This window comes from Pogonomyrmex barbatus, unplaced genomic scaffold (assembly GCF_055798465.1).
Source record: "Pogonomyrmex barbatus isolate J1 unplaced genomic scaffold, ASM5579846v1 scaffold1, whole genome shotgun sequence".
Lineage (NCBI taxonomy): Eukaryota > Metazoa > Arthropoda > Insecta > Hymenoptera > Formicidae > Pogonomyrmex > Pogonomyrmex barbatus.
The window spans coordinates 19,228,627-19,252,918 of record NW_028297098.1 but is presented as its reverse complement, the minus strand read 5'-3'; the positions used below and the strand labels follow the sequence as shown (position 1 = coordinate 19,252,918).

At 36.4% G+C, this 24,292-nt stretch overlaps 1 protein-coding gene across 3 annotated transcripts in view; it reads right to left on the bottom strand.

Annotated features, from left to right (window-relative positions):
- Positions 1-24,292, bottom strand: part of vn (membrane-bound neuregulin protein vein) — a 323,286-nt gene that overhangs the window by 11,291 nt on the left and 287,703 nt on the right. For all 3 annotated transcript variants that reach the window (XR_016140095.1, XR_016140096.1, XR_016140100.1), the window contains exons 6-7: positions 2,904-2,978; positions 1,789-2,192 (exon numbers count right to left, since the gene is read on the bottom strand). The gene's annotated coding sequence lies outside the window, so the exon portion shown is untranslated. The remainder of the gene's footprint in view (positions 1-1,788; positions 2,193-2,903; positions 2,979-24,292) is intronic.

The following is a 24,292-nucleotide window of genomic DNA, read 5'->3' as shown; positions in this document are numbered from 1 at the left end:
CGCCAGTATTGATTAATTCTAATTGTAGCTTAACTGATTTTCCATCTTTTTTTATATATATTATAGATATAATATATCAAATATAATTAATTCAATATCAAATATAATTAATAAGTGAGAAATCCTTTATATACTACAACAGGGAATAAATATGCACGTTTTCCAATCTTGTACTGGCGGAAAAGTCAGGAAACAAGATGTCGATAGCGAAGAAAAACTTTTTGTCCACCGTTCCCTTTGCAGCGAAATTCGTATTTTTCTTCTTAATATATGGGATATATCCCGTCGTGTATTTCCGCGGTCGGAGTGTACCTTTTACACGAAGCGTTTATGCGACGTGCGTTTCAAGGATACGTAGTCGGAGCTTTTCTCGCAAAGAGCTTTCGGCGCGAGGACCGCTACGAGCTTACCAAAGAGCTCCGCAGAGACATCCGGCTCGTTCGTATACCCACAGGTCTCTTTTCTTACCGCGCGTAGTTTTCAGCTTTTACCCTTTGGCTTTCTTTTTACGCGGTTTTTCTTTACGAAAAACGGTCAGTCGTATCGTTTCCGTCCGACATAGCGCCGTCTAAGGACACTGGGGAGCACTGGACGAATTGCATGAGATATATAGTTACATACATATATACATACATATATATATATATATATATATATGTGTGTGTGTGTGTGTGTGTGTGTGTGTGTGTGTGTGTGTGTGTGTGTGTGTGTTCTTTGAGTACGTATGTACTTTCTTTGAACAGTTATCGATATTCGATTGTGACTCTCTCAAGACTTTAGCTGTAAGAGCGTGTTCGAACGTGAGATAACACAAATTGCAAAAAAAAGCATAAATCGAAGAGTACATTTCCTTTAATTTTTTTGCGATATCTCGTATATAGAGCGTGTTTATGCGAATTACGCGACGGAAGGAAGTGATACAATCATAGCCGTGAAATTTCTCTCATAAGCTCGGAAGGCCCTAACCCGAAATTTACCCATTTCTTGACGCAGTTTCGACAGCATTGAAGATCACTTTCGCCGAGTCGTGCAACTTCAACTTTGAACACAGCACGTGACTTGTGTCGCAAGATTCGGCTACCCTTTGCCAAAACGATAAATCATGGCGAACCCCGTTGAGCCCCTTTATATCAGCGTACCGCGAAAGCAGCTCCGTCTTCCTCCGTTCATCAAGAGAGTGACGTAGCTGTTGCGACAACTTTTTGCTGTTGTACAGGGTGTCGCAGAAACCATTGCATGTTTCTTTTAACGGTAGATAATAGGAAGAAAATTAAGAAGAATGGTGGCTGTTTTAATGTCGAGACAATAATCGACTTTTTCTTTAAATTAATTTTTATTTATTAATTAATTTAATTAATTTTAATTTTATTTAATTTAATTTTCTTTAAATTAATTAAATATTAAACTAACTTGTTATGTTATTCTACAAAATTAAACTTTAATGTTAAATAATAATGTTTAATTAAAGAGCTCTGGGTAGAAAGAAAAGAAAATTTGAAGACTAGAAAAAGAAACTTTGAAAATAACAAACAATTAAATTTTTTTCAATTGATTTAGCTAATTTATCTTAATTAAGACTAATGTAAAATTTACTCAAAAATTGGAAAAATTTGAGAAATATCTTTTCATTCAACATTTGCTAAAGGAAGGTACACTCAAAGTGACTTGAAATAAAATTCCAATTTAAAATCATTCCATCCCGACATCCTATATGATACGAAATGCGAAAATTTCTTAGAAGTTTCTTGCAAAATCACAATAGTGTAATAAAGTTGTATGGTATCTTACCTTTGAAAAACGATGATATTTTCTGCTGGTGGCTGTCGGCATCGTTGTCTCAAAGCAAATAGAGAGGATGACGGTGGGCAGTGGACGAAACGTAGGAAAACAGTAAAGAGGAAGAATGACGGATAGAAGAAAAACGATTCGGGGCAGGGAAACCGGAAAAAAGTGACGATGAGCGAGCAGGGGTCTCGTGTGCTCGAGACGGTTACGCGAATTGGTGGATGACGGTAATACGGTGGAGGATGGAAGCGCGAGAAAGCGCGCATCAGGAGGAGAGCCCAAGAAGAGCGCGGAGGGCGAACTCGCGGATGCAGGAATCTGTATGGGAATAGGGAGCGAGAGAGAGGAGCGGGCGGATGGGTGAGGCTACAACAAAACAAAACACGATGAATGTCCCGATGTGCAAGCTGCAAGCAGAAAGAATGCCAACGAAAATCGATGGTTAGTCCTCCTCTCGTCGGAGTCCGCGCGGTCGCGCGTGCTGAATTATCTAGATAAATGCGCCCCGGATAAATGCGCATCGTCCACGGATGTCAGATTCACGCTGCGGGGGTAGTAGTCGCTAAATATTTCGCAATCGGTGGCGAATCCGCGAATGCTGCGAGCGCTTCGCTGCGCCGCGAGGGGTTTGTTTATTATTTGGCGCGCGTTGGTCCATTGACGAGCTCGCATTTCGCGTTTTTTGAGATAATTCGCGCATTCGAGGCAGATCGCAGATCGCAAATAAATTCTACATCAACCACGGTAAAACATTTATAAAATGTTAGCTCAGCCGAGTCTGTATGATGAATGGATATCACTATAATCACTAAAATTAACATCGCAGATGTGTTTCAATTTACAATTATTCTATAATCATAAAAAAAGTGATGTACTTTTTTCAGAGAGGAAAATCACGAGAATTTATTAGCCCGGTGATGTAGAAACAGGAACTGTTGAATGAAATTGGAGAATTATTATACTTTTCAGTTTATACAATCCCGAATATTGATTCTAATTAGAATATTATGTAAATTTAAGAGTAACTTTGCACATAATTTTCAAATCAGTATTGGAAAGATATTTTTGTAATCGAACGAATTATTTATATAATAGTTTGTAGATATAAATTGATTTACCTTGACAGTGCCGCTAGATGCGCTAGAAGCGGGCGAGCGTCACGTCCTCGGCGAACGAAGAGAACTTATCCATATCTTGAGTGCGAGCAGGAAAAAGTAATCCTTTATTAAATATTTGATGCAATTTAAATGTCGATTGTTCAAAAGTAAAAGTAAGTAAAATATTAAAGTTAATCCTTTTGCACGTAACAACCGTTATCGCGAAGCTGTACTTTCTTTATGACACATGCAAATGTAAAGCTTTACGTACATTTTAACAATGTATTTCTGTGTAATTGCAACGAATCTTTATGGCAATTAGCAAACAATACAGTTTCTATGCCTTTCATTCCAATGCAATCGATAAAAGACTGAAAAGTTGCATTGTCGTATTTTATGTGATTTTTGTGGCGTTAAGTCGGAAAAATTCATGTGCTTGCGAAAGCACGAGCTTCTCTCATCCTCGTACTACAGCGACTGTCGACCCCACGGGCTCTTCAAGGCTCTTCACCGACCCTGAAGAAGAACGTGAGAGGAAACGGTCACAGTTCTATTTCTGTAACCGTAAATCATTCCGTTTGCACCTATCTCGCCTAACGCATATAAGTCCTTATATAATTATACCGAAAGGTGCACGACCTCGGTATATGCATATTTAACATGATTTTATAAACGAATGACTTGTGATAATTTGTACTTTAAATTTTAAATTCTTGTCACTTTTTTCTTTCTCTATCTACTTTATTATTGTGCCACTTGCTACTAAAGACAAAATTAAAAATGATATCTTCAATAGCGCCGAAGATTGATTGGAAGATAGCGGAAATGAAATGTAGCAAAATTTTGGAATTAAAACGGATAATTAATTCGCGCAATAATAATCTTTTGGGTAATGCTATTCGGTTATTCTATTCTCTAACGTGCTATTCTCTAACGAGACTGTTATATCGAATCCAGTTTTGCTATAAATACGACTTAAAGATATCTTTAACGTTTTGATTTATTAAATGGCAAGAATTTCGATAGGTTACTATTGTAGTTTCTGATTAAATGACGCCACGTTGTGCCGGAATTTCGCTGATACGCCGCATTGTCCTGACGTACCAATTACTGCGGCTACGTAACAACGACGTTACTTACTGACGGCGAAATATATAGTTAGGCGAACGCGAAATGGAGAATTCTCTATAGAACTTTAACATTCAATAAACTTGCGAATAATAGCGCGCCGATACCGGTATTGTGCCGCTGGAGTCAGCTTGACCACTATTAGTGTCGTTTCGCGAATTTGTGCGCCGTTCTGGCTTTACTGCGTTAGGATTCGTGTGTTTAGCCCGAGAATGGGAGGTTCGTGCCGAGAGGCGCGTTTAGGTGTATTATCGTGTCGCAATAGAAAAGCAACTGAATATATTATTCGACCTCTATCTATTATATATTTTTCCTTAATCATAAGATGAATTTATCGGGTAAACCTTGGGAAATCATATTATTTTTTGCAAAAATCTGGAAAATTCACTAAGTTTCAACAAATTTATCGAAACAACAGTTTTTCTCAGTTTATCACTAATTAGTATAATAAATTTAAATTAACATGGCTTTTAAAAGAAAAAATAAAAATATGAAAATAATTTTTGCTAGATTTTTTTTTGAAGACAAGAAATTTGTAGAATTAATTTTAATGTCGTGTAAGCAAATGTTTGGATGTCTTTGTCAACATTTACCGGCTTGTTTTCTTCATAAAATAAAAGTAAAAGTTTAAAATTAATAAAAATTTAACTATGTTAAAATACAATTCAATGAATTTAAATTTAAGTCGATGACTCGAAATAAATGATGCGCACGTTTTATCAGAAATTTTTCTATACTTGACGTATCGTATAATACTTGGTTCTATACTTAATGTTTGACGTTGTCGATAAGCTTTGAGCATAACTTCGCTGAACCCATTGATTTCAAAAGACGCGGATGTACATGTGTAACGACAACTGTGCTTGAGTGTATGCGTTGAGAAGATCGTCGAGTGAGCGAACATTTATTTTCCGGTGTCGACGAAGCGCGCGTCGCGCGTTACTTTCGGAACGGTCTCTCCCCTATGTAAATTACTGTCGATACGCGGGTGTTTCTTTTTGTTTTATATTCTGTACCCCCTCAATCCCACCCCGCTGTTATCGGAAACCATTGAATTCATGATCGTTTCGCGGGCGAGGGCAGAAGGGCAGTGGAGAGGACAAGCGCGCTCTCGAATGAATAAAAGAGGCAATCGCGCCGGGGCGCGATGTAAATTCATTATACGTGTATGTCGAGCGTCCGTCCGAGTGCGTTTGTTTGTAAAATCTAATCAAATATTGTCGAGCGCTCATTCGCGCCGTTTTTATAAAAGTTCCATCGCCAAAGCCGGCCGCCACGATGTGGCGATGTGGTCGTCCGTACGCTTCTTCTATAGTCAATATTCATTTGTTTGCATATAATCGATTGTAAGAATTAACGGAACGATTTTTCGAAAATCTTTCGAATATCTTTTTTTTTTTTCATGTGTTGCAATATTTCTTTATATTACGATATTTTTATTTATTATTTTATTTTATCCGTTACAAAAACGACTTGTGAACGGTGAAATGACATTGCTATTTAATCTGCTGTCACAAAGTGTCTCTTCAAGTAGAATGTAATTATGCAATACACCAACAATTCCATAAACTAGTTTTTGGACTATATCTTCTTTAAAAAGCATTATAAATAAATAATAAAATAAATACACAAACTGTGTGTATTATAACTAAACTCATCAAATAATAACTCATCATATAAATCTTAAATCTTGTTAGGATCTTAACAGAGGGATATCACGTTTATATTACCTGTAATTTCTGTCAAGTTATATGTATATAATTTTACAAAGTTGAAATTCCTAAAATAGCGGAACTAGTTTCTGTATGAGCTACCCCCTATTGTGACGTCATTCATTTATCGGGTCATGTTAAAGTTGCTATACTAGTTACGTTACGTAAACGTAACCACCAACAGTCGGGGGTTAATATGTTACTGTGTCGTACGTTTAGGATAAACTACATGAGCTCGTGCTCAGGCCGAACGAGAGAGAAATTGCCGCAATTCCATGCGAAGGCGGAATCTTAAGCGCATAGTAGGCTCAGTAATTCTCTCTCCGCCAGCGGAAGGTAACGCGGCCCGCCATGGTGGTGCACTATACACCAGATGCTGGCAGAATATATTGGGTACTGCACCCGGTAATACGTATCGGACTACATTTCACGGTTGATCGAAGCCCGGGCCGGCAACGCTATAGACTATTTCCCAAAGGATTCCCAGAGCGATATAATGGGTTTGCCAAGGTATAACGTAGCTAGTTACCTAACTCTATCGTATTACCGGGCTACTCTGCTCCCCGTACGACCGGAGCTCGACCGACCATGGCTTCAGCCCCGGTCCTCTCACGGGGTAAATTCGTCAACTGGCGTGCTCCTCTCTCGAACCGGTCTCGGACAGTGAGAAACGCCGACGGTCGTCGGCGCTTGCATGCGGTTCGATTTGAAAATTGCGCTTCCTCGCCACGTATGCCTAGACGATCGTGCCTCTCTTCGCGGCGACTCCTTCCCTCGGCTTTTCCTCTTCGCGGTACCATCCCCTGGGTACACACTTCCTTCGCTCACACCAGGTGGAATCTTTCTACCTTTCTACCTACCTACCTACCTATCCCGGTCGTTTCTATCTCGCAGGATCTGAAAAGGCTCTTTCAAGTCGAGCAAAATTGGAAAGTGAAGCTACGAATCTCGTTTAGATCATTCCGAGCGATTCAGCTAGCGCGCGCACGTGTTCTCTACACACGATTTATCGACTTTTCTCGTTCCCTGTTCTGGGAGTTCATCGAGTTCGATTTGATCCCAGAGAATCGTCTCAGACGCGAAATAATAAAACGAACATGTATCTTTGCTAGAAGGAAGAACGATTATTAATTATCACATCTGGTAGTCACATCTCCTTCTTTCTTTTTTTTCTTTTTTTTTCTTTTTTTTGAGGCGTGTACCTTCGGTGGAGCGTATGGAGATTACGGATGGCACGGAAGGGAGGTATTGTGAGAGCGAGGACTCTCGCATATCGAGAGTCTTTTGTTGGTGCTACATAAAGAGGAGTAGAAAGGAGTGTGGAAAGCCATTGTCTCGGTAGTCGCACCAGAACGGAAGTACTTCCGCGTGTGCCCGTATTGCAGACATTTTTTAATATCACAAATGACTTGTACGCATTGAGAGCTATTAACGTTTTCACTCTAAATTATTTCTCTCTAAATGTTTTTGAAGGGTCCTGGAACGTTTTTTTGCATTTTATTTCATTAATTTTGCAGAATCGTGTGTGAATATGGCTTGCTCAATTTTTTCGAAAATTTTATTAATTCTTTTTTATAAATAAATAGAATTATCTTTCTCGAATTACTAAAATAAACATTATGTGATTTTTCTATAGTATCTTTTAATTATGCAGCTACTGTTTTATTTTAGACATTATCTTATTTTAAATATGATTTTATTTTACAATATTTTTGCTCATTTCATTTATTTATTAGCTAAAGAAAACTTAATAAGCTTTAAAATTTATTTTCTTTGTTCTATATTTGTATACGTATATTCGTGTTTGCAAATTATTTATTGAAGTTAATAATCAATTATCTCGATTTGACTGTTATTTTAAAACGACGAGAGAATCTAGATTTAATGGAGAAAAGGATTTTGTCTGATTATGAGAAATTTAAAATTTGAGGAAAATGGATTCACAAATTCATAACTTGACATTTTTCTCCAAATAGAACCATTATTAAAACACGATTGTAAACATTATTAGTTCAACTCTCAATGATCGTTCCGATGACTCTGGAGATGGCTCATCGCCGAGATGGCTACTCGGTCGGCGATGTTTTAAAAGCGACCATTTCACCGCGTTGTACGATGTAATGCCTGCGGAGGGATTGTTAGGGACGCCCCGCACTCATAATCTGTCGCTTAGGTAGATATCCAGTCTGCCGAATGTCCTGGTAGTCGTTATAGTTTAATGCGTCGGGCGCCATCGTAATGCGAATTCATTGCCGGCGAAAGCAACGGCGGATGGGCAGCCCCGTTCGTATAAACATCGTGCGTCCCAAGCCAGCCAAGCCAGCCCGACTAGCCAACGAGAAGTCTTGCACATCCGCATGCATATACACATGCATATACACATAAGTTCACCGTCTTCCCGTCGGTCGTTTTCCACCCTTCGAGCCCCGGTCTATTCGCTCGGAAGGACGTACGCCCTTATTCTATCTCGGCTGCTTTTAATGAAAGCCATAAAGCGCGCCGCCCTCCGGCTCGAAACTTGCGGGCTCGCAAAGCTGCTGGCGCCGGCGGTGCGAGAAGCCTCGTCGTGCATTAAGTCGATGTAGAGGTCGATTGGTAGAGCTTCCGCCCGCGCAATGGAATGGCCGCATTGCGAATTGAAAAGGCCGAGTCGATCCGGTGGCTCGCGATGCCGGTGGCGTTGGCGTAGTGATTACCGAGTGGCGTGAACCGCGTTATCGGTATAACCGCTCACGTGTAATACTCGTGCGAAATAGGTGCGGCTTAATCCCGTAAGCACACATCGAGGTTCATTGGATTCGCACATAGATCCCGATCACACTTGCGCCATGTCCGCGCGTCTAAATTGCCACTGTTCGACAGAAGATGATCAATCAAAAATAGTAAAAGTATCAAAACACAACATGTGTGTATTTTTAGCTAGTAAGTAAGTAAGTAAGTAAGTAAGTAAGTAAGTAAGTAAGTAAAGACTTTACGAATTTATTTAATATATATTAATTATTAATATATGATATCTTAATATATTTATGGATGATATTTGCTTGAAGTATTTTTTTTTTGCAATTTTTTGAATTTGAACGGTTACTTGATCATTTTACTAAATTTGATTTTGTACATTCATTTCTTGATTTTGTTATACCATTTATTTATTTATAATTTAGTCATTTAAACAGATCGTTCTTATTATTCTGATTGAGCGCGCTCATTAATGACATTCCTATTTCACTACTGTTCCTTGGCTAGATTTGTCGGACAATTGAATCGTCTGGGGATGTCCACATCGGTTATACAGTCAATGAAACAATATCTATCTGCCGTAGAATAATATCTCTCTTTCTCCTCCTCCTCCTCCTCCTCCTCCTCCTCTCTCTCTCTCTCTCTCTCTCTCTCTCTCTCTCTCCCAGTAGAATAATATCAATATCCGAACAGAACGGATATTCAATTTCACGAAACACCAGATTAAACCCAGATTTATCAGGATAAAGTTACCGACAAATTATCATTACAACAGTGGATAATATTAAAGTGATGGAACTCGTCCGCGATATTTAGCTGTGAGCGTTTTTTCAAGAGTTTATTTTGCGGATGTATAATGGAGAAACTCAATTATTTATTACTTGTGTACATATTTCATCTTTTTCTCTTGTAACTTGTGATAAATACGGACACACGACCAAGTCCTTTGAAATTATGTACTCAAGACTTTTTTCGTTACATAAGAAGTTTCTTTTTTTTCGTATATATACACGCATGCGTAAATTCCGTGTTCTGGAATACGAGATATATTCCATTCCACTACATGCATTGCGTATGATGTTACGAAAGTCTCGTACTAACTAGAAATAGGGCTTGGTGAAACAGCTGATATAGATTTAATAGCATAAGCTTCATGCAGGCTGCATTAGTGCTGCGATTACTGCGTAAGGGGAGATTTGTGGTTTATGTATAACTCCTCCATATTATGTGTAACTCTGGCGATTAGCGTTCGTGAATGTATTAAATTGTTAGCGGATGTTTGCCTTGTACATACATACATTATCGAGACTCAACGTTGGCTACATTATAGCGTGTAACGTGTCAACGTTTTCCACATTCGCTTTAATGTGTTCCATGAAAGAGCACTACATTTTTCTTATAAATTATTTTCAATATACATATACGATATAACTACAACTTTTTTGATTTTTTTAGTCAGATATATATAATTAAAATAATTTAAAAAATTTATTTAAAGCAAATTTTTTTATATCGGGAGACACTGCGATGTCTCGGATGTACGATATAACTGCAATTTTTTAAATTTTTTAGTCAGAAATATGTAATTAAAATTTTAATTTTTTTTAAAACAAATTTTTTATATATATTTGGATATATATTATGTTATATATTATATATATTTTTGAATATATATTTTATATTATATATCATGTAAAATAATGTATAGCTCGATGCTTAGAATGGTCGATTTAGTAATTGATTCAATTTTCATTTTAAACGTTTGTAGATAAATGAGGAGTTACAAAGGGATTTAAATCTAAATAATATCAGAGGCTATCTTCTACTCGTTTTTTTTTTTGTAATAATGTATGTTAATGCGTATGTAAACGTGTTAGTTTTGATTCTTAGGAATTTTTCTATTTCACATAAATGAAACTTCTTTATTATTCTCCTAGAGGAATTCGATTAAACGATTATTGAAGATAATTTTTGGAGTCAGTTTTTTTTTAAAGATAGTTTTACAATTTTAATTCCACATTAAATTTAACTTTTATCTAAATATTATTAAATAAATTGCATTCTCCAAAACTGAATTTCGGTCACTAACAATAGTGTACAATAGCGTACCAAAATTGTTGCAGCTGAAGAGCATTGCGACAAAAATAGTTTACTCTTTCGGCAGTTTAATTTTAAAATAATTTCGTGCTGGTTGCTGACAATATAGCGTATGGTATTTTGTAAGCAGCTAGACAATGTTGCTAATAATATAAATATAATTTGTTGGATAAATGAAAAGAGTGAATGACGAGTCCGTTTAAAAAAGATCAAATTCTAATTATTCCAAGCTATAAACTTTTCATCGAGATCCTTTTTCACTTTTCTAAAAATAAAAGGAAAGAAGATCGAACCAAGAATAATAAATTTGAGAGAACTTCCATGTATAAATTAATTCCTGATTGATTTCGAAATTTATTATCTAAATTATAACCAAATTAATAAGAAAGATTCGCATTATAAAATCTATAAGATTCGCTATCTTTCTGGAATCGAATAAATTGCACAAACTGATCTAATCTCAGATTAAAATATTTAAATACATTGACTTTAAAATAAATAAACACAGATCATAACATAACATAAATATTTTTGTATATTTTTCTATTGAGCTTTTTTATTGTATTACTTAAAATGATAGCAGTTTAGTAATATGAAGTATTCATATGTCAAAATTAAAAAAATTAACTGATCGGATTATATATTACAATCACTTATGCATCGGCAAGAATTTTAAAGTTTAAAAAATTTAACAAACGTTTGAAAGTCACGAGTTTTTCAAAGCTTCGAGATACGCTTCGTTTGATGTTAAACTTTGTAAACGGTGGATATCTGTCACTGGTATTTGCCAGTTGTGGACGATATTTCTCTCTTCATGCATTTTAATTTGGTAACCTTCCATCATACACGCGCTTTAATTCATTCCTTTTGTTCCGTGACCGGATCTATCATCGTTTTCTCCCCTCTCTTTCTCCCTGCCATTACTATATTCGGGCCGTGCAGCAGTCGTTGCACTGTTGCATGTACCAATTCTTTGACGGTTTTGCTAAGTGAAGTGCACCGGGCGAGCAATCTGTCAGAATGCGTGTGTAACGCTGCATCGTGATGAATGTATCGCCGAATAAATATTTATTCATATCGGAATGTTTTCGCGCAGCAGAGTCCATTACTTAGCAGTTGAGAATTAATCTTAGTTCAGAGTCTTTATGCCTTGACGTTTTTTCTCAGAAAAACGTGTTATAATTTTCTTGAATTATTTTTTCATTTTAGTTTTTTTATTTTAATTTCTTTGATTCCTTGAATTATTTTTTCCGTTTATATTATTATCTTTTTCTTTTTCTATTTTATTCCTCTTCTGTAGGAGGACATTATATTCTCTCGATAAATTTCTCGTTAAGTGCCATGACAATCATTTAATTCGAAATTCGTCAAAATATATAGCGTCCTATTGACTCTCGCATTATACATTCCGCATACATTTAATACATTCACGTAATTTATTTTTATGTGCGCAAAACGCACGGTAACGCGTGAAAATAAAAGATCGATATGTATATAAATTGTATATATATCCATTACCTAACATATTTATGCATCGCGCGTGCACGTAGAATTACATACGCGCGCAGAAGGCAGATTTCCCGCGCGCTCGTAAAAGTCGGCAAAACGCGCGAGGGCTCCTGGCTCGCATAATCGCGATTCAGTGTTACTACTTTACCACGGCGCATTTGCCGGCAACCTCGCCTCTCCTGTCCGGTGACATAATGTAAAATGAACCAAGATTTACATCGCATTTGCGTTTTCGTATATCGTTGATTGTACAGCGCGGTGGCAGCCTGCGCTTCGTACTTTGTACCAGATATGCGGGTGTGTTCAAATTCGCCCTTTGTTGCCGGTTTCGCCTGCTGTTTAATTTTCGCATGATACAATTATTTACTGGACACTCCACGCGTCACTCGCAAAATATTTGCCATCGCGCGTTGATTTCGCACGAGAGCTCGCCTCTCGCGACAAAGCCGAATTAGAGAGCCATTAGAAAAAAATTTTCTTTTTTTAATTATATATTAATATAATATAATTAATGTAATATAAAAAAATTTAAGGAATTGCAGAAATAGGTGTTCTTAAACTTCACAATTTTAGTAACAGTTAATGTCTGCTTCTTTTCGAAAATCGAAAAGATAAAAAAACGAATTTATGCAATAAAATAATAAGTTTGTGATTTTTTTAATTATTAATATAAAATTAAAAATTTATACGTTGAGCTATACTCGTAATTGTTAATAATAGTTTTGACTTATTTATTAGTATTGCGCGCATTGAGATCTAATAAGTGCAAATTCGTGTTTCTTAGATAGTATAATTCTGTACAATTCTGTACAATTCTGATGATTGTGACCAGAATAATTTCCCAAATTAAGCCAACATTTATCGAGTTATCGTAATGTCATTCACAACAATAGCTATTCATTTCTTCGTTTATTCCTAATATTTTTGGCTCAGATCGGAAGTTGCGTCTCTGCGGAAGTTGTTAAATAATTTTATAAATAGTATCGTTTTATCGCGGTTATAATATTTTTGCGAATCGGAGCACCAGAATATATTCAATTAGAATGCCAATATTTATCGTTACGTGTACTAATAATACTCGGCAAAAATAGAAATTTATACTTTTCCATACGCACGAAAATGTGCTAGGAAATTAGAATCTCCACGTCACGGTATAGTTTTGTTAGATAATCGTAACATTAATCGGAATAATCTTGTGAACCGTGATGCACTTGAGCGTCACTGAGCGTAATCGCGCTGTAACGCTCTCTTGCACCGGCAGGCGCTGATTTTCGCCGCACCGGCCGGCCGGGCGACCGGCCGGGCGACCGGCCGGGCGACCGGCCGGACGGATGACAAAATGCAAAATGGACGAAGATTTGCAACTGACTGGCATTGCTTTACGCGCTGCCGGATGCGTCCGCCGGCTCGTAGGCGGATCCGCGGGATAGGCGACGCGAGGACAGCACGGAGCGAATCCTCTCGTTCGATTATGCGAACGTCCGTATCGTCACGGATGATGTGCGGCGCGGCATAATTTCACGGCTCGTACGTGATGCTCCAAGTTGTGAGCACAGAGGTCGATAGCTTTGTCGACAGGGAAATAGGACGACGCGTCATTGTGTTGCGCCGGATCTTCTGTCGAATTTCGGCTGGCACTGATTTTGATACGAGGAACGTAATTATCGTTCGTAACGTGTCAAAAGGCGAAAACCGATCGGTTGAAAAAATGAAAATTCATTCAAATCTTCGCTTTGCTTCGTTTGCAAATTTTTACATTAATCAATAGCTGTTTGATGAAACTGTATTCGTGACGATCATGAGTTTTGTTAAGAACACAAGGTTCAGAAATCAAGTCGATATGGTTTATAATGCATCGGAGGTGAAATGTCAGCCATAGAATCAGTTATGAGATATCAGCTGAAAGAAAATAACGTTTACGTAAACGTTTCTTTAAGGCGAACCCTCGGTATTATTCTATCCACGATACAACACGGGACATCTCCTGGGGTAACTTCCGGCAACTTGGGGCATTACGCGATATCCGTTCGTTGTTTTATCGAAAGTTTGTCGCGTCAGCGATCCGTGAGAGAAGTTACAATCGGTTCGAAAGAGGGAAACATATCCCATTGGGTCTTTCTTTCTGAAAGTCAAACAACAGCCGAGTCGCGGTGCGGCCAAGAGCGAAACTTTTCGACGATAAATCGATATTCGGTTCTTCGATATGCGGCGAGTAGTATTCATCCGCGATGTTTCCGGTGTTTCCCTATTAGACGCTTCGACCTTTCTTTGCGAAAAGTTTCCCGTATGCTCCTAGAAACCGGCGGAATTTGCGAGCGGCGCCGGGGAGAAGGATGACTCTCTCGTCTGTTTTTCTTTCTCCTTACTCCAACTTCTCGCTGTTTGCTCCCTGTAGAGAGAGAGAACGGTTCGTTTCCGAGGACTATTTACTTTTAATAATAGCACGAGAAATCGAATACCGATTTTGAATACTCGGCGCGCTCTTCCTTCATCACCAAGATAAGATCGTCTATGCGCGAAATTGAATTTCCAATTCAATTCTCTCCACGGCGCGCAATATTACGCAGCATGTTTTTTTTATATGGGGTGTATCCTGATTACTACATACGCTCTTTCTTGGACTTTTTCCTTTTTGCTCAAACTCTATTTTGAGAAATTGACTCGTCTTGAAACATTGAGACATCGGGCATTAAATTTGATTTTACGTGACGTTGTGGCCATTGACAAATTGATTGGGTTATCAGAAACTGTGAAATGAACTTTGTGACGTGCCCAACGAGTTTATTCTTATCGCAGAAATTCCATGTATTTACGACAAAATTTCATCAAACTGTGTGCCGCATCGTGCAATCTTTTCTATTAATGCGACTTTCTACGGCGTCATGTGCGACAGAATAAAATCTAAAAATTGTTCATCCATTTCCGAGGTTTGGCGTTCAAAAAAGTGTCACGGACAAACACTGCTCTCGTGTCTTTCTCTTGTATTTCTTCTTTCTGTGAGCGATAGTTTTACCATCAATGGGATTTTCTTGAGAATGGGCGAATGCAAATGTATCGTGCGGTTGAATTTTTCAATATCAAAAATTTCGAAAACAGGATTCCGCGCTGAGATTTTCCGCTCGATTTCAATTCAAAATCGTATTTTTATTTTTTTTTAAAATGCATTTTTAAATTCTTTTTTCATTATTTTTATCTTATATAACACGAATATTGGTTTCTTCTCTAAGAAATGATTATATTATGAATTTATTATATGTGTGAACATCACACACGTAGCACTTACTTGACCTAATTAATTTTGCATGACTTTTCTTTCTTTTATTATCTTTTGCTCAGATCACGGCACTGAGAAATGTGCTCCATAGGCATAATTATTTATGTTTTTTTTTAAATTTTTAATCTATCTGAACCTTGCGGCGCAAACGGAATTGCAAACAGAAACTCGAGCCCGATGCAATCTCTCTGTGGACAGCATCGTGCGTTCTCGCGTGTGGCGTTGTAACGCTTTTATATTAGATGGATTATTATCTAGACCGGATATATTGCGAAACACGTTGAATAGCCTTTGTCACGTAGTTTTCGTTGTGGAGGCTTTTCATCGATGTAAAACATTCCGGCGAGTTCGTGGATGCAATTCAAGTTGCGCGATAAAGGTGAAAGGTGGAAAATGTGGGTGTAATTGATTTTATCACATATTACTTATAATTCGAATGAGAATTTCAACGTGCGACCAAAGAATTTTTCATGCGATTACGCGCTAGTGGCGTGTGACGCGAAATTTATGAAATACTGGCATGAATAAACAATGATCTCCTCCTGTTAATATGAAGTCAACAGTGTTTTTTATCTTGTTTTTTTATGAAACACGGAGAAATATGTAAAGCGCGGCGAAACGAAGCTCGCGTAATGTTTTAATCCGATCCTCGTCCGCTTTAGCATAGCGATGCGATTATTAAATTTACATGTACTAAACGCGCGCACCTCTTGTACAAAGTTTCCGAAGTCGAAAAAGAAAAAGGGAAACGTGAATTTTTTTCAAATTGGAGAGAAACACGTAGTCCCTCACAGCACTAATTACGAAGCTTAAAAAATCAGTGACGCCCAGAATCCATACATACACATACACACAAACATACACACGCGCACGCACGCGTACTTTTTTCCCATAATTTTTACTATTCTGATCTCGCAGGATGTCAGAATATTATAACCGGAGCGTCCCTAAAATTTGAGCACTGCAAAATTTGAAAATCCGAAAGTTTCGCAGTTCTAAAACTAAACGAATTAATAACGAGGGGGAATATTTTATTAGGAAGATGAAAAAATTCAAGAGCGGACCTTGTATAATAATTTTTGGCATCGGTCTCATTCATTTATCGTTTCCGGCGGACGCTCGATATGTCGATACGACCGATTCGGCTTTGACACATCATCCGGCAACTTGTTATTCGGACTTGCATCAGACCTAATTTGACAGCGAATACGATGGACGGTCGATCGTCCGGTGGAACGAATGGAAATAGCAAGCGATCGTACGATTAATATGACGAGCCTAATGATCGTGAGGGACGTCATTAAGATACGGGCACGAAATACGATTTCGCTTAAGATCGCCTTGGTCTTTGGCGCTAATTAAGGCGTTAATGAAGACCGTCGGGGCGAGTGATCGGTCTCACGAAATCCGAAGCACGCACTTCCTTCTTTCACCCTCTTCCTGCGAGAGAGTGCCACCTTGCCTTCCACCCTTCGTCGCTCACTCTCGAGTGGACCCGAGAAAGATGGATGACCGTAGAATGAGAATCAAGTCTACACGCGATGAGAAACACGTACATGTATATATAGGGTGCTCGTAAAAGAGAAAAACTTGTTCTTGGAAAAATAAACTTTGATCTTTTTCACAAAGCTTATTTCCGTTTTTTCTCTAGCGAAGATTTATGAAGAATTTGAAAATTAGGATTTTAATTGATTATAAATCTTAAAATAAACGTAATTTAATTTTTTATTTTCTATTTAAAGCAAGTTAAAATTATTTATATCTTTGATTGCTGATATTGATAAAATGTTTAAAAAATGATATAATAATAATAATAATAATAATAATAGCATTTAGGAAAAAACTAAAGCTATGTTTCGAAAATAGCTTTACAAGTTCGATTCTTCTTGAGACACCTTGTATGAAGGTATATTTGACGTCGCGTGCCAGTACTTTGCTCGTTAAATAAATCATACAATACACAAATAAAGAGCTTAGTTTTAAGACGAGGATATCTTCGAGCAAACGTCTTGGTATCCTTAACGCGAAGTTGATTATTCCTGCGATGAGGGTGGAAATTGGAAGGAATCTTGAAATAGGGATCTCTGTTTACGATTGCGCGCGCGGAATGTGGGAATCTGTTCCATTAACAATCGCGTATGCGCGTGCGAGCGAAGAAAATTAATTTCAGAGCATTCCTTTAATCTAGTCGGCAGTTTAAAGATAAACGATCTTTGAGAATAAATTATTAAAGCGGAGAACACGGAAATTATTTTACGCGAAAATGCTGTCTGTTTTTTTTCCTCGCGTCTTTGCATTGCAATTTATTATGCGAATACATTGTTTAAGTGTAATCAAAAGGTACACAGTATAATTGAGCATAATTTTCGCTTCTTTCGCATAATTCTCCGTTGTTAATATCTGCATTATTACGATAGCATACATACCACTTGCGTTTCTCTCCAATTAAATTCTGTGCATTTCCCCTCTCTCTCTATCTCTTTTCCATCTGTGCTTTCTCGTATATTCATTAAGCAGCTGTTTAGCACAATCTAATTGTAGAGTAGATAAATTATAAATTATACACGCTAAAGGCGAAGAGAATGAAGCTCTTTAGAAAGTTATTTATAATACATTTTGTTTACATGCATACATAATCATACTACATTTTCAAAAAGATGACATTTTTCGTTTCTATATAAAATTTAAAAACGTGTATATATGTATGTTTGAAAAAGTTGCTTATTATTTATTTAAAAATTTGATCATCTATCGTTGTAATAAAATTGATTTAAATAAAAATAATTTTTATTTAGTTTATAAACGTTTTCATAAATGAGTATTTTTATAATCTCTTTCTATATGTTCTTTTTAATAAAAATAATGTATTTCAAAGATAACACTTAATCTTATGTTATATTAAAATTTCAATTATACGTACTGCACATGCATATTAATCTTTCTTTCACATATTTTACATTTCTTTCCATTCTCTTTTATCCCGAAATTGAGAAAACACGTAACCACATGCATTCACATTTTCACATATGTTTGGCTTTTTTTTTTACGTCTCTTAATGGACGATTCGCTAGCCACCGCTAGCCACTGTTAAATTTCGATTATCGACAAAGAGAACGATGGGAGGTGAAGCTAACACCGGGTTCGTGTATGTTTCTCATGGACGACAGAGCCAACGAGGGCCAGCAATCAATTCTCTTTTGCCGAATTAATCCAACAATAAAATTCTCCTGGTTTCTCTCCTCGCCACCCTTCCTCCCCCCTGCCCTTTCGTACCTTCGCTATATCGTGTGGCGCAGGGTTACACGTAGAGAGGTAGCGAAGGGCGCGGGTCGAACGGGGTAGACCTGAGCATTGAAAATTCCCTGTGATTCGGCGGAATTGATTAGTCCACCGTGCCGCTCTCGCGTATTTATGCAGGCCGCCTAGTCGTTACCGCTCGTGATTTCAGTTTGCATACGAGCCGGACTAATGCACGTACAAACGCGGGCGTGAGCCCGCCAGATTATTCGCTCGTGACGATTAACAATACCGGACGGCCGGGCTCACCCTACGGGACCGACAAGCCCGAAGTAGTCCTCGTTGCTCGGCATTCATCGGTCCCGCGATCCCAGATTGGTGGAATGTCATTGATGGAATGTCGTACGATGCGATCCGGATATCGATCGCGTGTGCGAAATGCGTAAAATGTCTCTCGAGTGAGCCAGATTGACGTCAATTCTAATTTAAGCCGAGCTATCGGATATTACGAAGTCTTCGATAATCAAAGTTAGATAATTCATGTCTTGGGACAGATATTACGAGATCAGATATTACGAGGTCTTCGGTAATCAATTTTTCATCAATTTTTCGGTAATTTATATCCTGGAATCGTGGAATTTTAATTTTGTTTAGCATGAAATTTTCTTTCCTCTCTTTTACGATCGAGCGGTCGAGAGTATCGGAGTAAATATGTTTATTCTAGTTATTATAAAATTTTCAATGTTAACGATTTACATATCATAATTTTTAAACGCTACAATTTTATAAAATTATTGATTTGTTTTATGCAATAGAGAATGTATATTTTTTTTTTATCGTATCACGAATTCTTCAATGTATCATGTTATATTGCTTATATGCGATAAATGAGCGTAATTATTTGATTAAATTTAAAAATGCACTTTTGAACATATAAATTTCTACTATCTAAACGGTAAGAATAACTCTTGAGAAAAACAGTAACTCTTCTCAATATTCGTGAACAGTTTCCTTTTAATATAAGCACATTGCGCGCGCGCGCGTTCTGGCGCATAAAGCACAGAACTTTATATATTTCAGAGAGCTACTAAGCTTCTTTCAAGAAGTAAATAATTGATTTTACAAACTGCTAGTACCACCAAACGATAACATAACTGCGAATGGCGTACTTTAAATCGGATATTATTATTTTCAGCCGTTTTGCCGATCGCGCTGTGTGACGCCGATAGTAGTATTGTTATTATGGCTGTCATGTACAAAAGACAGAACAAGGCTGTCGGATTATTCGCTAGCGGAAATCGACATTCCCAGGTGATCGAATTCCCATCGGTGTGCATTGTTTTCGTTTGCGACAGCGCGTCGGTTGATCGAAAATCAACCGTGCGTCGGACACCAACGATTTGCCGTCCGTTGATTTGCTAAATGTTTACGCGCACTTATTATCGCCGTGAGCGAATTATAAATATTACTGTTAAATCCAGCTGTTTGAAATTGGAATTTTCGCTGTTGGTAAACCGGATGAATACTTTCTATCTCGATAAATTGCTGCTATAATTGTTGTTATTATCGCCCGAATCGATGCGCGAAGCGACCGCGTTGTAGCGGTAACAGTCGAACAATTAACAACCCTGAATGCTGTAATTTCTCTGTGCACTGCGTTTTATCTCGAGTATTATCTCTCTTTCGACGTTACATATTAATCGAATGTATCATCAAGTTGAATTAAAGATTTGTAAGTTTATTGTATAATAGTGAGTAATAGAGAGCGATTCTGTGAAATTGACGAAGTTATATAATTTTAGAAATTTGATTAATAATTGGTGAATGTATGGAAGCATATTTGTAATAATAATTATATATATTGGATAAAAGCATTAAGATTTTTATTTTATAATTTTTTTATATGTAAATTACATATATGATAATTTTATCAGAATTTGTAAATTGAGATTTTTTTCTTCATTTTTTTCTTTGTTATTATATATACTGCTTATATGTTGCTATATCTTTTAATATAATATTATATACTTACAATTAGTATATAAGTCTCGAATTTTTTTTTGTAATAGTTATATTTTTTTTTAAGCTCTCTAATAACGTTCCTTGTCAAACTTTCGTAAATTTCGTAAAAATGGTTTTTATTTTCTCCGAGTGATTGATAATATATGGAATTAGATTCTCGCATCAAAGTCTTCCATTGTTGCTTGATAAACGATAGTCTCTTTGAAATTTCGAGCTTTCGAACGGAACCCCTCGAGTATGGTTCTTATGAATTTTGCGCAGTCAGCATGTAGAGCTCGTGAAATGGAGACTGAATGGAAACGGAGGAGGCGATATTCGCTGGTATAGTTCCCTAGTTTCATACTCGAGTTTAAGTACTCGCAAATTTCGGATTTTCCAATTGTCTTCGAGCTTACGGGTAATAGCGGTGAATGTTGGGCCGGCAGGAAGAAGGCGCAGGCGGAATATCAGAAATTCGATTTAAAGACGGGGGTACTGTATGGTACCGTCATAAGAAAGATCTCTATAGTTTTTCCAATAAAGGCGAACTTAGTTTTCACGGGATAGCCAGGTTTTCGTAATCTTCTACCAGTTATTGGCTGATATCTTGGCTGGTCCGCACTTCGGTTGGTTTTATGCGTATTTTATTCTCCTTTGCTTCGGATATTATTTCATTTTTTTTACTGCAATTTACGTATATGATTTGAGAATAATTAATAAATTCCACTATGACGTTGACTAAATTGAGGGACAAGCACACTCAAATAGCTACATTAATTCTGTACAATATAAAATTATTAGAAAATTATTTCTATCGTGTATGAGCAATGTATAATAATATATCTTTTAAATAGAAGTTTATTATATAAAAAAAGTTTAAATTTTCAAGATTTTAATTTTAATGATCATTATTATACGAATGTCATCTGAGTCTTCGTTCCCTTATAAATTAATCTGTCAAGGATCTATTCTCTGTACACTTTCAGTATTCGCTGTCAATTAGTTCGGACCTGTCCGAAGGATACGTTCGTCCCGGCACGTTCGCATGTCAAGTTTCCGTCGTGAATGGAAGTTGAGCGTGAGGACCAATGGTCACGTGCACGGAGAAAGCGAAGATAAATATCGAATGAGTCGCACAAATTATAAGAAGTAGAACAGCTAAATTATTTGAACAACCCAAATTTTGATAGTCTGATGATTGGAATGCATAATTAAATGAATGCATAATATATACTTATCTTGATTATGCATTCATTTTATTTCCTATAATTTAAATTCTTATGAACTAGATGAATTGTAGATTACTATTGACATTTGTATTGAATAAATTAAATTGAAAATACAAACATTGTTTTTATGATATCAATTGTCGAGTTAATGTATAATTTATTTTTTGTGATTTAATTTATTTTTGTACATGAGGGACAGCTTTTATCAGCGTATATCAATATTTATTTCTTTTTACGTATTAATACGTATTAAAATAACTGTTATGTATTTAAATAGTTTTCAAAATTAGAAAAGAATATTTTACAAATAAAACTTTACGTATTACACATTGTTGTAATATCTATTTTTGCAAGACTTTATTTATTTTTTATATTTCTAGTAGAATGCAAATAATAGTGAAATAGTAGTAATCTAATCAATGATGATGGAAAATTTTTGTTTAGCGCGGATATAAAAGACATGGTAAATGATAAAATTTTATAATAGCGGATAATAAAATTTATAAACGCGTATTTCTATGTAATATTTGAGAGGATATTTTAAAAACATTAAAATTCAATGCATTTCTCCCCCGTGGCAACTTTTGGTTTTTTGATTCATGACAACATTGTCTTTATTAAACTTTTAGCTAATCGAATCTTGAATGTGTTTCCGTCGCGTGGAGATCAACGCAAAAATGACTATCAACAAAACGCTTTGTTTCCTACATTTTAAACGCACATATTCAAACGAATTTCGATTACGTGGAAATTTCAGAGAATAGCGCTTATCGTCGATTAAATATAACCATCCTCTTTTTTTTCTGCCATTATTTTGAACGTTATTCGCCGGTACAATTAATCACGTTTCTCGATAATTATCGAGACAATTAATTATTATCCGTTTTTATCGTGCTTTTCAGTGAAATCGATTACTGTTGATATTTTAAGCACTCATTGGTACGCATTTTGAGCTGTTATCATTCGCAAATTGAAGGCTGTCGATTGAATCATGATTTTTATTTCAATGATACGGCACACTCGAATATTTTATTTCGAAGCTTTTTACATTGCGTCAGTCATCGCGACGCTTCTTCTTCGCAGTCAATTATTCCGCATCGATCGTATATATTTTTGGAATTCAAATTAGTTTAATAAAACTCATTGTTGCGAAATTGAAAATGAAATCCTCCGCGATCGTGCAGAAAACTATTTTTCTTGCCGCACCAGACAGCTTTAATATGGTGCACGTGTCGTCCATAGTATTCATACGTTTTATTCCTTCCCGCGGCGGACGTTATTGTGTGTTTTTCATAAAAATCTGTAGCACACAAAAGATACCACTGTCGAGGGTGTCCAAGGATACATAATAAAAGTACCTTGACCGAACGTAGCAAGAACGAAGAATGAGGAAGCGGAAGAATGTGGCTTTGCGTCCGCATAAAACTAATACGCATATGATCAAATTTCCGACGGAAAGGATTTTCTTCATCGAATATTGTTCAGATTTTCTTCATCGTCGAATCACTGTTTTTCATCAATGTCGTTAATTCGACAGGGAATTCGATGATGATGTTACGATATTATCATCCCAATTTTCATTTTTATTATAATACTCTGGAATCAACTGTTCCATAAAAATTCTAATGTGTATATTAATTTAGTCTTTTTCAGATAAAAAATATTTACATTAAGAACTGTTGAATTAATATAACATAGTTTCTACTTTAATTATATTAAATTTATATTTGAATGTTCAACATACCTTTGTTATCTTATTTATTATATTATATTATTTATTGTACTTTTGTTATCTTATTTATTATATTTCATATCGTCATTTGAAATTTCCGAGAGTATTTCTGCTATGTAATTTATTTGCTTGGTAAGTTAATTAAATTAATTAGGACACGAAATTTAAGTCATGTCTTTAGTGCTTTTAGGGAATTTAATATCAAAATAGAATGAAGATCTTTATACCTTCATACAAGAAAATATTAATTTAATCTTATTATATTTAAATATTTTTAAGAGTTTAATAATTTTGCTTTTTTTAAACATATAATGTCTCTATTTTTGAAATTAAGAATTTAGATTTTATTTTATATGTTATCAAATCATATTGTTTTTATATTTCGATACTGTTTTCTAGTTATTTGCATTCATTTATTGCGTTAATCATCTTACTTATTTGAAAATTGTAAATTTTCTATTATTGTTTTACACAAGTAATTCTACGGTTCCACTGCACAGTAACACGTCGTGTAACACGTCCAAGAAGTTTCGCGGCTGATAATCAAAACTGTTCGTATTAAATGCGCGTAAGTGAAGTTTAGAATAGGACGAACCCGCATTTTCGATAAGTTTCTACCGATAACACGATCCTTCTCAGGCCTCCCTTGCCATTTCCTACCGAAGAAAGTTGCTTCCAAGGCACGAAGTTCGATTAAGAGAAGCGTTTATGAGGATCGTTGTAGCAGCAGTTCGAACTTTACGGATTATACGGAG